The sequence below is a fragment of the Lacerta agilis genome, chromosome 6 (assembly GCF_009819535.1).
Source record: "Lacerta agilis isolate rLacAgi1 chromosome 6, rLacAgi1.pri, whole genome shotgun sequence".
Classification (NCBI taxonomy): domain Eukaryota; kingdom Metazoa; phylum Chordata; class Lepidosauria; order Squamata; family Lacertidae; genus Lacerta; species Lacerta agilis.
In genome coordinates, this window is record NC_046317.1 from 61166504 (window position 1) to 61178613 (window position 12110).

Sequence of the window (12110 nt, forward strand, 5' to 3'; positions counted from 1 at the left end):
TGTAGCCTTGGAGGAGCCCAGTGACCAGCTAGAGAGACCTAGGGGCCACATTTGGACCCCAAGCCTGAGGTTACCCACCTCTGCTTTAAACTGCAGTCCAGCAAATGATGGAACTGGAAGCTTCTCTATATTTTTATTAATTGTGTACTGCAGAAAGTGGCTTTGGCTATTAGCACAGCACTTTTCAAACTCAACATTTTTCAAACTGTAGAGCCAGTGCAATATAAATGGTTAGAGCGTGAGACTCGGACCTGGGTGACCAGGGCAGAGCCGTCTTAAGGGGATCTGCCGCCCTGGCGCGGCTATCCCTCCGGCGCCCCCGCCATGCCGCCTCTCCGCCGCCTCCCTCCCGCGCTTGCCGCCCCTTGGGAGGGGGGTGGGCGAGCGGGGGATGAGGGGCGTGGCGCTGGAGCGGCGCGGGGCTCTGTGCGCCCTTCCAGCACTTCCGGGACGGGAGGCGAGGGCGGCCGGCTCGCGCTCCCGCGCGCATCCGGATGGCGCGGCGCAGCCGGGCGGCGCAGCTGGGCAGCTTGTGCTCCATCGGGTGGGCGGCCGGCTGCGCGCAGGAGCGCGAGCCGGCCGCCCTCGCCTCCCGTCCCGGAAGCGCTGGAAGGGCGCGCAGAGCTGTGCTCCTGTGCTCTGCTGGGCAGCCAGAGGGCGTGGCGTGGCCGGCCAGCTCCCTTGCCGGGAGTCAGAGGGCGCTGCCGGCAGGCGCTGCCAGCGGGGCTGGAGGACGGAGGCGCCCTCCAGGCCATTGCGCCCTGGCGCGGCGCGCCACCAGCCCCAATGGATGAGACGGCTCTGGACCAGGGTTCAAATCTCCACTTGGCCAAGAAGTTTACTGGGTGACCACATCACAGCATAACCTATCTGACAGGGTTCCTTTGCATATAAAATTAGGGGTGCCGTACGTCCAGAATTTCCTGGACATGTCCAGGATTTAACTGGTGAAAATAGCATCTGGGGCTGGGATTTTGAGGTTGATTGCTTAAATAACTTTTGTGTTTTGAGGTGAAGGAGAACAATGTACAGCACTTTGAGCTCCTCAGAGAAACAGGTGGTGTATAAATTCAATAAATAAATGTAGCTGGGGATCATAGGCCAGAGAATGACCTGAAGAGTCCTGGAGTCATTGTGTTTCTGAAGCTAAACAGGCCTGGGCCTGACCAGAACTCACATGTTACTCTGAGCACCAACCACACATTATGTTAAATACATAGCATGAATACAGAGCCAGTGTGGTGTAGTGGTTAAGAGTGGTAGACTCGTAATCTGGGGAACCGGGTTCGCGTCTCCACTCCCCTACATGCAGCTGCTGGGTGACCTTGGGCTAGTCACACTTCTCTGAAGTCTCTCAGCCCCACTCACCTCACAGAGTGTTTGTTGTGGGGGAGGAAGGGAAAGGAGAATGTGAGCCGCTTTGAGACTCCTTCGGGTACTGAAAAGCGGGATATCAAATCCAAACTCTTCTTCTTCTTCTTCAACTTACATCTGTTTATTTTAAAACCAATACAAAATTTCTTACTCGCTTAGCCCAAAACAGCTACAACTTGCACCCCTTTCTGAAAGTGAGTAAGGAGGTGGAGCTTTCCACCACAGAGGCAATCACTGTAAAGGTCTAGATACCAGCAACTACAGTTCTAATTTCCACAGTACAGTGGTACCTCAGGTTACAGATGCTTCAGGTTACAGATGCTTCAGGTTACAGACTCTGCTAACCCAGAAATAGTACCTTGGGTTAAGAACTTTGCTTCAGGATGAGAACAGAAATTGCGTGGCGGCACCGGGAGGCCTCATTAGCTAAAGTGGTACCTCAGGTTAAGAACAATTAAGAACAGACCTCCAGAACGAATTAAGTTCTTAACCCAAGGTACCACTGTACTGGAATGTGAAGCAGCAGGTAGCAGTCTCTAGGTGTAAAAATATATGGGCGGCTTGTGGATCTCACTCTAAGTGACATTGAGAACAACCTACTATGAACTACAGTCCAATTGATGTTAAAGGAACATTGGCAAGGAGTGCTGTTGTGCTCATGTCCTGTTGGCCGGCTTTCCATGGGCATCTGGTTGGCTACTCTTAGGAGATAATCTTCTTGTGTTCTTCCAAGTCTCGCATATGTCCATTTTATACACACATAGGTGATACGTAAAAATCATATCTGCTCCTGCTGATCAATATTGCTGTGAGTGATCATGAATGGCTAAGAAGTTTCACTTTCCTTGTAATGTGTAGTTTCTGTATATCAATTTTGGTTGCTTGCTTCCTTTTTCTTTTTCATCCTGTTCCTTTAGCAGCTACATAGCTGGCAAGGAAAGGTGTTCCCCACATTTCTGTCTTCTGCCACTCTTAAAGGTAAAGAGCCCAGAGGGGAAGGGAGCAATCTTAGAGACCTTGCTGCATTTTAAATCGTTTTTCGTGTGCTGCCTGTCTGTTCAAAACCTATCACAACAGGATGCACTGAGAATGATATGGATCACTACTTCCTCATCATGCATATTATTTCAGCACCATGGGACATTGAGCCCATTCCTGCTATCAGTCACTGACTCTTGATTTCACATCTGGAACAAGCCTCATCACCGGCTAACATCTGCCTCTCTGCTCAACTTTTGTAGGTGCGTCTTCTCAGAACAAGGTCAGCTGTTCCTTGGCTGCAGAATCCCTGTCTAAATGTTCAGAGTCAGGGCACAGCTGGGGGAAATGGCACATTAGCATAGAACTCATTTTATTTCTCTGGCTCCCTGTTGTGCTCTTGTCTGCAGCCATTAAGGATGAAGCAATCTCCTTGTTGCAGAGGCCTGCCACAGGAAAAAAAAAGCTGCTGGTGGAAAGTTAGGCTCAGCATTTGACAGGTACAAGCTTCTGAAACCAGAGTTCTAGTGAAGGAAGCACTCTTTGAAATGGGAGCACTGCTTTGGATATTAGTAAGAGATGCAAAGCTGTTCACACTGCATTTCTTCATGTCCTAATTTGAGGTCCCAAAACTGCAAGGAAAAGTAGGTTTGGGGGTTCAGAAATCAGACAGGGTCGCTGGAGGAGTATATATGGCTAACCTGTCAGGAGTATATGGCTAATCTGACCTAACAACCCCAACCCGCGGGGCACCAGGGCACCAGATTTTGGAGGGCGCCACAGGCTGCTTCCCTGCTTTGGGGCAGCCCACTTCTCTCCTCTCAGCCACCCATCGGAGCACACTGCATTTGCGTCCCTTCATGTCCCCTCCCACCGGGGCAGCCTGGCTGCCTGACGAGCTCGATCAGGTGGGTGCAGGGTGCCCCTCTCTGGCCACGTCGCTGCCTGCGCACCTCCCTGCGGAGTCTGCGAGCAGAGCAGGGAAGCACCCTGTGTGATCCCGGCGCCGAGCAAGGATGGCACAGCCGGCAAGCCACCTGATCTGCTTGCTGGCCCTCCTGTGGTGCAGACTTCCCCGGATGAGGGAAGGTAAGGGGCACCGGGCGCTTAAAGGCAGGCTTTGCGGGAGGCCATCTGGGCTGCGCTCCAGGCACCTCTTACATGCAGCGCTGAGCGCGCGTCGGACCACGTGATGTAAATGAGCTGAACCAAAGGTCCCTCCCCCTTAAGAAAGGTTGACAACTCTGGGAAACGGTGTGGGGGGTGCGGAGAGATATTTGCACCACGGCACCGGATATGCTTAAAACGGCCCTGCCCAACCCCATCACACACACAAACAAAACTCACTGCAACCAACCAAATGCAACCAACCATTCCCTCCCCCCTCTCCCCTCCCAATATCACAATGCCTACGATAGCAGTATCTCACACCAAAAGTAACTGACCTGTAGAAAAGACTCTATGAACTGAGAACAGAGACACTATTTGTACCTTTGTTATCCATGAAAATCTTTCAATAAAAATAAATAATATAAATAAATAAATCAGACAGAGTGAGTGTGGGCAGGTTAGCGGGGAACCACATTATCTCACTTTCCTTTGTTCTCACAAACTCTGCTCTCAACTTTGAAACTTGCACCTGGCTTGCAGCAAGCTGATTGGGAGCTGTGATTGCCACCTTCTTCCTGACAAACCGCCTCTGCCATCAGCAGTCAGTAATTCAGCAGGTGCAGCTGCTTCTCCCTAAACATCTGTCACCTTCTTCCGGCATGGTTCCTGTGCCTTAAACAGCTCCATGCTAGGAGGAAGTCCAACTGATGAAGTTTTTCCTGTCACTGCACCCGAAGCTTCTGTTCTGTTCATCCATACATCATTTTATTTGTATGCCACCTTGCCAGCTTACAACATGAAAAATACACAAGCGCAAGCACAACAAAAGCAGACATAAACAATAAATAACACATCAATAAGTACACAATCAAATTGAAACAATTTCCACATCAATCACAATACAGTGGTACCCCGGGTTACATACGCAATCCGTTCCGGATCACAGTACGTAACGCGGGCGGGCGTATCACGAACACACGAAAAAAGCCCCGGAAGAAGTGCAATTTGAGCACTTCTGCGCATCCGCGAAGTGCGCAGAATGCTTCTGTGCATCCGGGGGTGGCGCGTGCTCCGGAAACACTTCCGGGTTGCGGGCGTTCGCAACTCGAACTTCTGCAACACGGGGTGTGCGTAACCCGGGGTACCACTGTAAGATCAAAAATAAAGATAGGGAAAAAAATTATATCAATACATGCAGCAAACCCACCCCCACAAACCCCCTAAACAATGCCCCAGTCTGTTCAGCAGCCTTAGCACCCTACCTTACAAGGGGTTGGACTGGATGGCCCTTGTGGTCTCTTCCAACTCGATGATTCTATGATTTCATGGTAGAATCTGAGGTATCTAAGGCTGATAAAAAGGAATCTCATTAACATGTGGATCATTTCTTGGATTTAACACATGGAACCGATTCCACTTTTTTCTGGCAAGGTTCGTGCCAAAATTCATCACATGCAACATTGAATAAGGATGGTGTGCTTTCCCAATTCAATTTTTAACTCTGATGCAGTAGCTAAGGGCTTGGGACTCTAGCCAGGAGGGGGTGGGAAATAGGACCACAGAATGCTTAGGCGGTATTACTAAGGGCGCTTCCACGTGGCAATTAATTGTGGACTCAGTCAAGTTGATGACTTTGACTCATCAAAATGCCATCTCATCTTATTTTCTTATTTAATCCAGATGTTTCCCCTTCAATCCAAATCTATGCTCAGTTTTGTTCGTGAAATATAGTTTTGTTTTTAATCTCATTTTTATCAAGCTTTTAGGAAATTTTATGGAATTGGTTTTATATGAACCACTTAGAGATTTTCCACATTATGTAAGCATTATAAACACTGGATAAATAAATGCACCGTTTCCATGGAAAAATCTGATAAGGAAAAAAATTAACTCTGGGGGAAATCCAGATTTAAATGTGAGGGGATGGCACAGGCCAGGGGGTTGGGGGTTAGAGTTGCATACCTGTGCAGCACAAAGTCTGTAATAAATTGCCTTCTGTCTTGGAATGGTACACACTCTCAGCACGTTACCAGGTGAGGAATATGTCGCATTCCAATCCAAAATGCGACGTGCAAAACTCTTAACATGGAAATAACCTGCACCTGCTGAACTTTGCTGATACCTTGCAGTTTTGGCATGTTTCTGTCCCGCTGCACTAAGCCTTTTTGTGCAATGACATTAAAATCCCAGTAACATTTGTTAAACAGGGCACCTGGGGAAGGTTGGCAGCTTTCCTCTTCACCTGGCTCAGTGGCACGATACCCGCCAAGCTGCACTGCTCGCCAGAAGGTGAATGGATGCGCTGAGCCAAGTGGTACTAGAGAAGGGAAATGGCTAATTGCCTGACAGGGACGAGATGAATATGAGATGCTGATCTTTAATTGCAAACAATTACATTTGCAAGAAACAAGCTCGCCCACATGCATGATGTGCAGCTTCTAATTAAACGTTAAACACATTCATTTCCCCCCTTCCCTTCTTCCGTTCCACCCCTCCCTTGATTTTCTGTAGAAAGTAATTAACTATCTTGTCTACAGGTAAACCATTAATTAATACTTTGCTCATTATGATCAAGATCAGATTGTTTTGATTTATTCGGTGCTACTTTTTTCCTTAATGCAATTACTCCCTGATTCTCGGGAAGGTACAGTGGCAGCTGATCTTTTATGCATGGGAAGCATCCACTTTGAAGTGTGCAATGTTGGAAGCAGTGTTTCAAAGGCTCATCTTTGGACTAAAAATGTGTCACTCTGCAGCACAACATTCGTATAGTAAACAGTGAGGTGATAAGGGAATAAAATGAAGTTCAGAAAATTACAAACATTCATAATTATGTAATTAACAGGGTAAATCACAAAACAGCTATTGATAACATAACTGGGTGGGTGGGTGGGTGTTTGCCAGTAGCTTTGCATGCAGAAGGTCCCAGGTTCAATCTCTGGCATCTCCAGGTAGGGCTGTCAGAGACCCCCTCCATGAAACGATGGAAAGCCTCTGCCAATGCTCTCTCTCAGTATAAAATAGTTTCCTATGCCTCCTATCTTAGAAAGTCTCCCACTCATGTACCTTTTAAGAACTGCCTGACACAGGGAGATTTGGGAAGTGAAATGGCTCAGGAGCCCAGTACCTCAGGAGCCCAATACCTCTCCAAGACCCAGCAATCATTATCCGAGGCTCTTCTTCATGAGTCTGCTCCACAAGAGGTCCAGTAGGTGGCAACACGAGAACAGGCCTTTTCTGCAGTGGCTCCCTAGGGAGACTCGCCTGGTGCCTTTGTTACATATCTTTAGGCTCCAGGCAAAAGCATTCATTTTTTATCAGGACTTTGGCTTTTAATTAGTTATAGCCTTGTTGTGTGGGTGCCATGTTTTAATCTAGTTTTTTTAAAAAATAGACTTATCTTTTGGTTTGTTTTTTTTAATGCTGGTTTTAATGTAAACATGTGTTTGTTTTTTGCTTACAATATTGTAAGGCACTTTGAGTTCCCAAGCAAAAAAAGGGACTAATACATTATTATTGTTGTTGTTGTTGTTGTTGTTGTTGTTGTTGTTGTTGTTATCACTATTACTACTACTACTATTACTACCACCACTACGAAACGATTTTGAAAAAGGCATAGGAGCTGGTCCAGTAAAAGATGACAACCATTTTTTGTCTTTCAAACTCCTAAGTGCCTATCTTAGAAATAAACTCTCTTCTGAGATTCCCACCATATTAAAGCACATTGTTTGCAACTCATTTGTGCTGCAGAGAATTGTTCAAGCACCAGCAATAATGTGGTAGTTTGCGGGAAGCACTGCAGTACGAGCTAAAGCAGAATAAACCGACTACTAAGGCGCTGTCATTGTGTCAAGAGTGTGCTGTGGAATACACCTGCAATAAAACATCAGTCTGGAGGGGCCCTGTGACCATCTGAACTTTTATTTGACCTTTAGGTTGCTGAGAGATGTAATCAGACAAATTGCCACTAGAGGCTGCCCTAAACTGCAAAATCAAGCCAGGCCTCAGGCGAAACAAAAAGAATATCCTCTGTGCAACAATTGTCAGAAATATGAGTCTTGCAGTTCCTTCCATCTCAGTTCCTAGAAGTGTGCAGTCCAGGGTCTTTGCTAATGCTGTCCAAACAATGCAAGGCATTCCAGAAATGCATTTCTAGCTATCTCTCTCTCTCTCTCTCTCTCTCTCTCTCTCTCTCTCTCTCTCTCTCTCTCTGTGTGTGTGTGTGTGTGTGTGTGTGTACATATTTCTAGTGGGAGCAAACATTTGTTCCAAGTTTTAAAAAATGTGAAATTTGCACGTCCTCTCTCACACGCAGACCTGGTCAGCACAACCTGCCTGTGTTCGTGATATGCAGATAAAGGGCCTCAAGCTTTTCTCACCTTCCACCCATCATTCCTAGGCAAAGAGGGAGGATATGGCAGCCAGATAACTGAAACCTGGATTCTTCACATATTTACTAAGAACTTTCCCTTAGTAGGTACTCTGCTTAGAGGCAGAGAAACTCCAGTTACTGATCATCCTGAAAGTTATAGTTGCCCTGCTAGTCTGAATCCATCGAAACTGGATTTTCAACTGTGGCTAATCTTAAAATGTGGGGCTGAGACACGCACTTCTAAATTAGAAGACTTCATAAACAACCATTTTCTCCCTGTTGCATGAAAGCACAAATAAGCGAAAAAGAAAAAGAAAAAACTTTTAAATTATTTGGACCACCTAACTTTGTCACTAAAAAACCCAAGGATTTTAGCATGTAATAAAATATCCTTTATAGGTAATAGGTTGCCATCCTGAGTGCCAGCCCTGTAGGGAAGGATATAAAATACTGGTTGTAGTGAGGGGGGAAAGGATCCCTCAGGCAAGATGCCCCCCATAGCCCCATCCCTTTCATGGTAATCACTCACATTCTTCAAGCCATTTAGTTTAGGATTGTTCTTCAAACATTATTCTATCATCATTTGGGGCACAGTGCACCTTGCTTCCTTGTGTTTCATTTGGCACATGCCATAGCCTATATATTATACACAAATTTGGTCAGACAACTGTTTCTCCATGTAGGTGACTGGATTATATATATATTGGATTATATATATATAGGTGACTGGATTATAGAGTTCTTCTCTAGCCATAAAGCAAAATCCTATGCATTTTCACATAGAAGTAAGTCCCTCTGAGTTCAGCAGGGTTTGCTCCCAGGTAAGTGTGCATAGGGTCGGCACCTTAAATATCTGTGATTGAAGTAAAGCCATTAAAACAGCTAAGCTAAAAACATATATTAGGAAATAAGCCCCACTGAACTCAGTGAGTGGAAGTCAACATTGTGTGATAAGCTTTGCCAGAGAGAACAACCCCCCTCTCCCCTTCCCCTGCACACTGTTCTTGGTGTTCTCCTGATTCTAGGAGACATGGGGGGGGGGAGTGAGGGGAAAGCCCCATTGCACAAGTGGAGGCCTCTGTACAGGACTTCTGCTGATGAGGCTCATTCGGTGAATCCCAACCAGTAAGACTTGCTTCTAAGTAAATATGTATCGGAGTGTGTAACACACTCCCTCAGTTAAGATGGGAGTGGTGCAACATGACTGAGTCTGAGGTGATTTAGTCTGAGGTCACTCCCTGTATATAGCAACCGAGAATTCAGGGGTTCCCTTTATGTGGTAGCATATCATATAAACCTACAGCAAAGACTCTTGATATTGGGGTTGCTGTGACAACTTATTCCCTCTTGGGCTTGCTGATCAGAAGGTTGGCAGTTCAAATCCCCGCGACAGGCTTGAGAGCAGTACATGTGAAAAGGATCTAGGAGTCTTGGTAGACCATAAACTTGACATGAGTCAACAGTGTGATGCAGCAGCTAAAAAAGCCAATGCAATTCTGGGCTGCATCAATAAGAGTATAGCATCTAGATCAAGGGAAGTAATAGTACCACTATATTCTGCTCTGGTCAGACCTCACCTGGAATACTGTGTCCAGTTCTGGGCACCACAGTTCAAGAAGGATACTGACAAGCTGGAACGTGTCCAGAGGAGGGCAACCAAAATGGTCAAAGGCCTGGAAACGATGCCTTATGAGGAACGGCTTAGGGAGCTGGGTATGTTTAGCCTGGAGAAGAGAAGGTTAAGGGGTGATCTGATAGCCATGTTCAAATATATAAAAGGATGTCATATAGAGGAGGGCGAAAGGTTGTTTTCTGCTGCTCCAGAGAAGCGGACACGGGGCAATGGATTCAAACTACAAGAAAGAAGATTCCACCTAAACATTAGGAAGAACTTCCTGACAGTGAGAGCTGTTCGGCAGTGGAATTTGCTGCCAAGGAGTGTGGTGGAGTCTCCTTCTTTGGAGGTCTTTAAGCAGAGGCTTGACAGCCATCTGTCAGGAATGCTTTGATGGTGTTTCCTGCTTGGCAGGGGGTTGGACTGGATGGCCCTTGTGGTCTCTTCCAACTCTATGATTCTATGATTCTAGGGTGAGTGCCGTTGCTCTGTCCCAGCTCCTGCCAACCTAGCTGTTCAAAAGCACACCAGTGCGAATAGATAAATAGGTACCGCTGCGGCGGGAAGGTAAACGGCGTTTTCGTGCACTCTGGTTTCCGTCACGGTGTTCTGTTGCGCCAGAAGCGGTTTAGTCATGCTGGCCACATGACCCGGAAAGCTGTCTGTGGACAAACGCCGGCTCCCTTGACCTGAAAGCGAAATGAGCACTGCAACCCCATAGTCGCCTTTGACTGGACTTAACCGTCCAGGGGTCCTTTACCTTTTTAAACTTTTTATTCCCTAAACTAGGTATCAATTAAAGCTGAGCCAAGATGGAAACAAATACTCAGAGGTATAAAGATTGACAGATTCACTATTAAAGGCACAGTACTTATTTTCTGTCAGAAATGCTGTTTCAGGTTTAACCAAGAACTTAAGAGCGGTAGACTCGTAATCTGGGGAACCGGGTTCGTGTCTCCGCTCCTCCACATGCAGCTGCTGGGTGACCTTGGGCTAGTCACACTTCTTTGAAGTCTCTCAGCCCCACTCACTTCACAGAGTGTTTGTTGTGGCGGAGGAAGGGAAAGGAGAATGTTAGCCGCTTTGAGACTCCTTCGGGTAGTGAAAAGCGGGATATGAAATCCAAACTCTTCTTCTTCTTCTTATAAGAAAATAGAACTGTTTACATTAAAACTGTTGGCTTGTAGGCTGGCTATCTGCTTTTCCTGTTCATGTAATAGCATCCCTAGCCCCTTTCTAGGTCCTTTTCCTCCATCTGAGGCAAGTTAACAGGTTCATCCTGCCTGACAAACCCATAAGCGCACTTATCTACTTCCATAGCCAGGCCCTATCTGTCGGTCTGTCACAGATTGTACTGCATGGTTCTTTTTCCAGGCCCTTGCAGGGATGAGTTATAATCCAGCGACATCTGGAAGGCCACAGCTTACCCAGCCCTGCCCTTCAGGTTTTGCTCATTCACCTCTTAACACCTCTTTCTTCCTAACTCCTTCAACTAACTAACCATTTTTGACACACAAATTTCAGGTCCAGATTTTTGTTGGAGTTTACAAAGCACCTAACAGTCTATGAGGGTGGGGGGGGGGAATGGTGATGTTTCTGCTATTGGGAATAGCAGATCCCAAATGAACTTAAGACATTTTTGCTGAGGGTGAAGAAACCCCTTTTGATATGTAGCTTGCTGAATCCACTCTCTCCTTGTTGTGTGTGTGGATGGGCAAGCAGATTTAACATTTTCTAGATTGTTATGTTTTGGGTACTTACCTGCAAGTCAGTAGCCCATTAATGAATGCGAGATGTTTTCCTCACGAAGATTTGCTCCTATTAGCAAAATGTTGTGTTGTGGGGGGGGGGGTGCGTGCACACACAGGACACCTCCACTGCAACAACACACAAAATCTGGTGCAAGATGTGGTGACAGCAGAAACAGGGGGAACCTCACCAGCTTGGCTGCTCCCTGCAATAACTGAGAAAACGCCTGAGCTTTCCAGTGCAAGGGGAATGAATGGTTTGCAATCTGCTGCTGCTACCACAAGCCTCAATGCCTGTCTGTGCCTTAAAAGTCTCAAGATGGAGACAGCCAATATTGCCAAAAGCTCATCCTTTAAGGAATCATAGAGGCCACATTCATGGGACAAAGCCTGCTGGCATTGGACCAGACCCAGAAACATCAATACACTGTGTGAAACAGCAATTGTTCTATAATGGGACTGCTCCCAGTGGCAGGGTGGAAAAATAAGAAAATCATGTATCCTTTCATATAACTCAACTATCCAGGCTGATTTAAGTAATTCCTTGCATCTCATATTCCTACTTCATTAGTAGAATATCTGCCCAACTACTCAGCTGTTCCAATGTGTGGCACAGTATACATACAGTCCAAGTGCCCCAGGAAAAAATGGGACAATTTTTTCACGAGATATCTTGGCAGCCATTTTGGGTGCTGCAATCTTGTGCCCCCCCAGTGGGTTTTTTTTCAGGGCCGCAATCTCACATGGCACCCCAAAACACACACACCCAAGGTGAGGAGACACGGGCCATGTGACCCATCCAGGAACACATCCCAGTTTGCATCGGATAAAGTTGGACGGTATGCAGCCTATGGTGTATAAAAAGTTTAAAAGATATTGACTACAATCATCAATCTACGTATGGCTCAGTTGG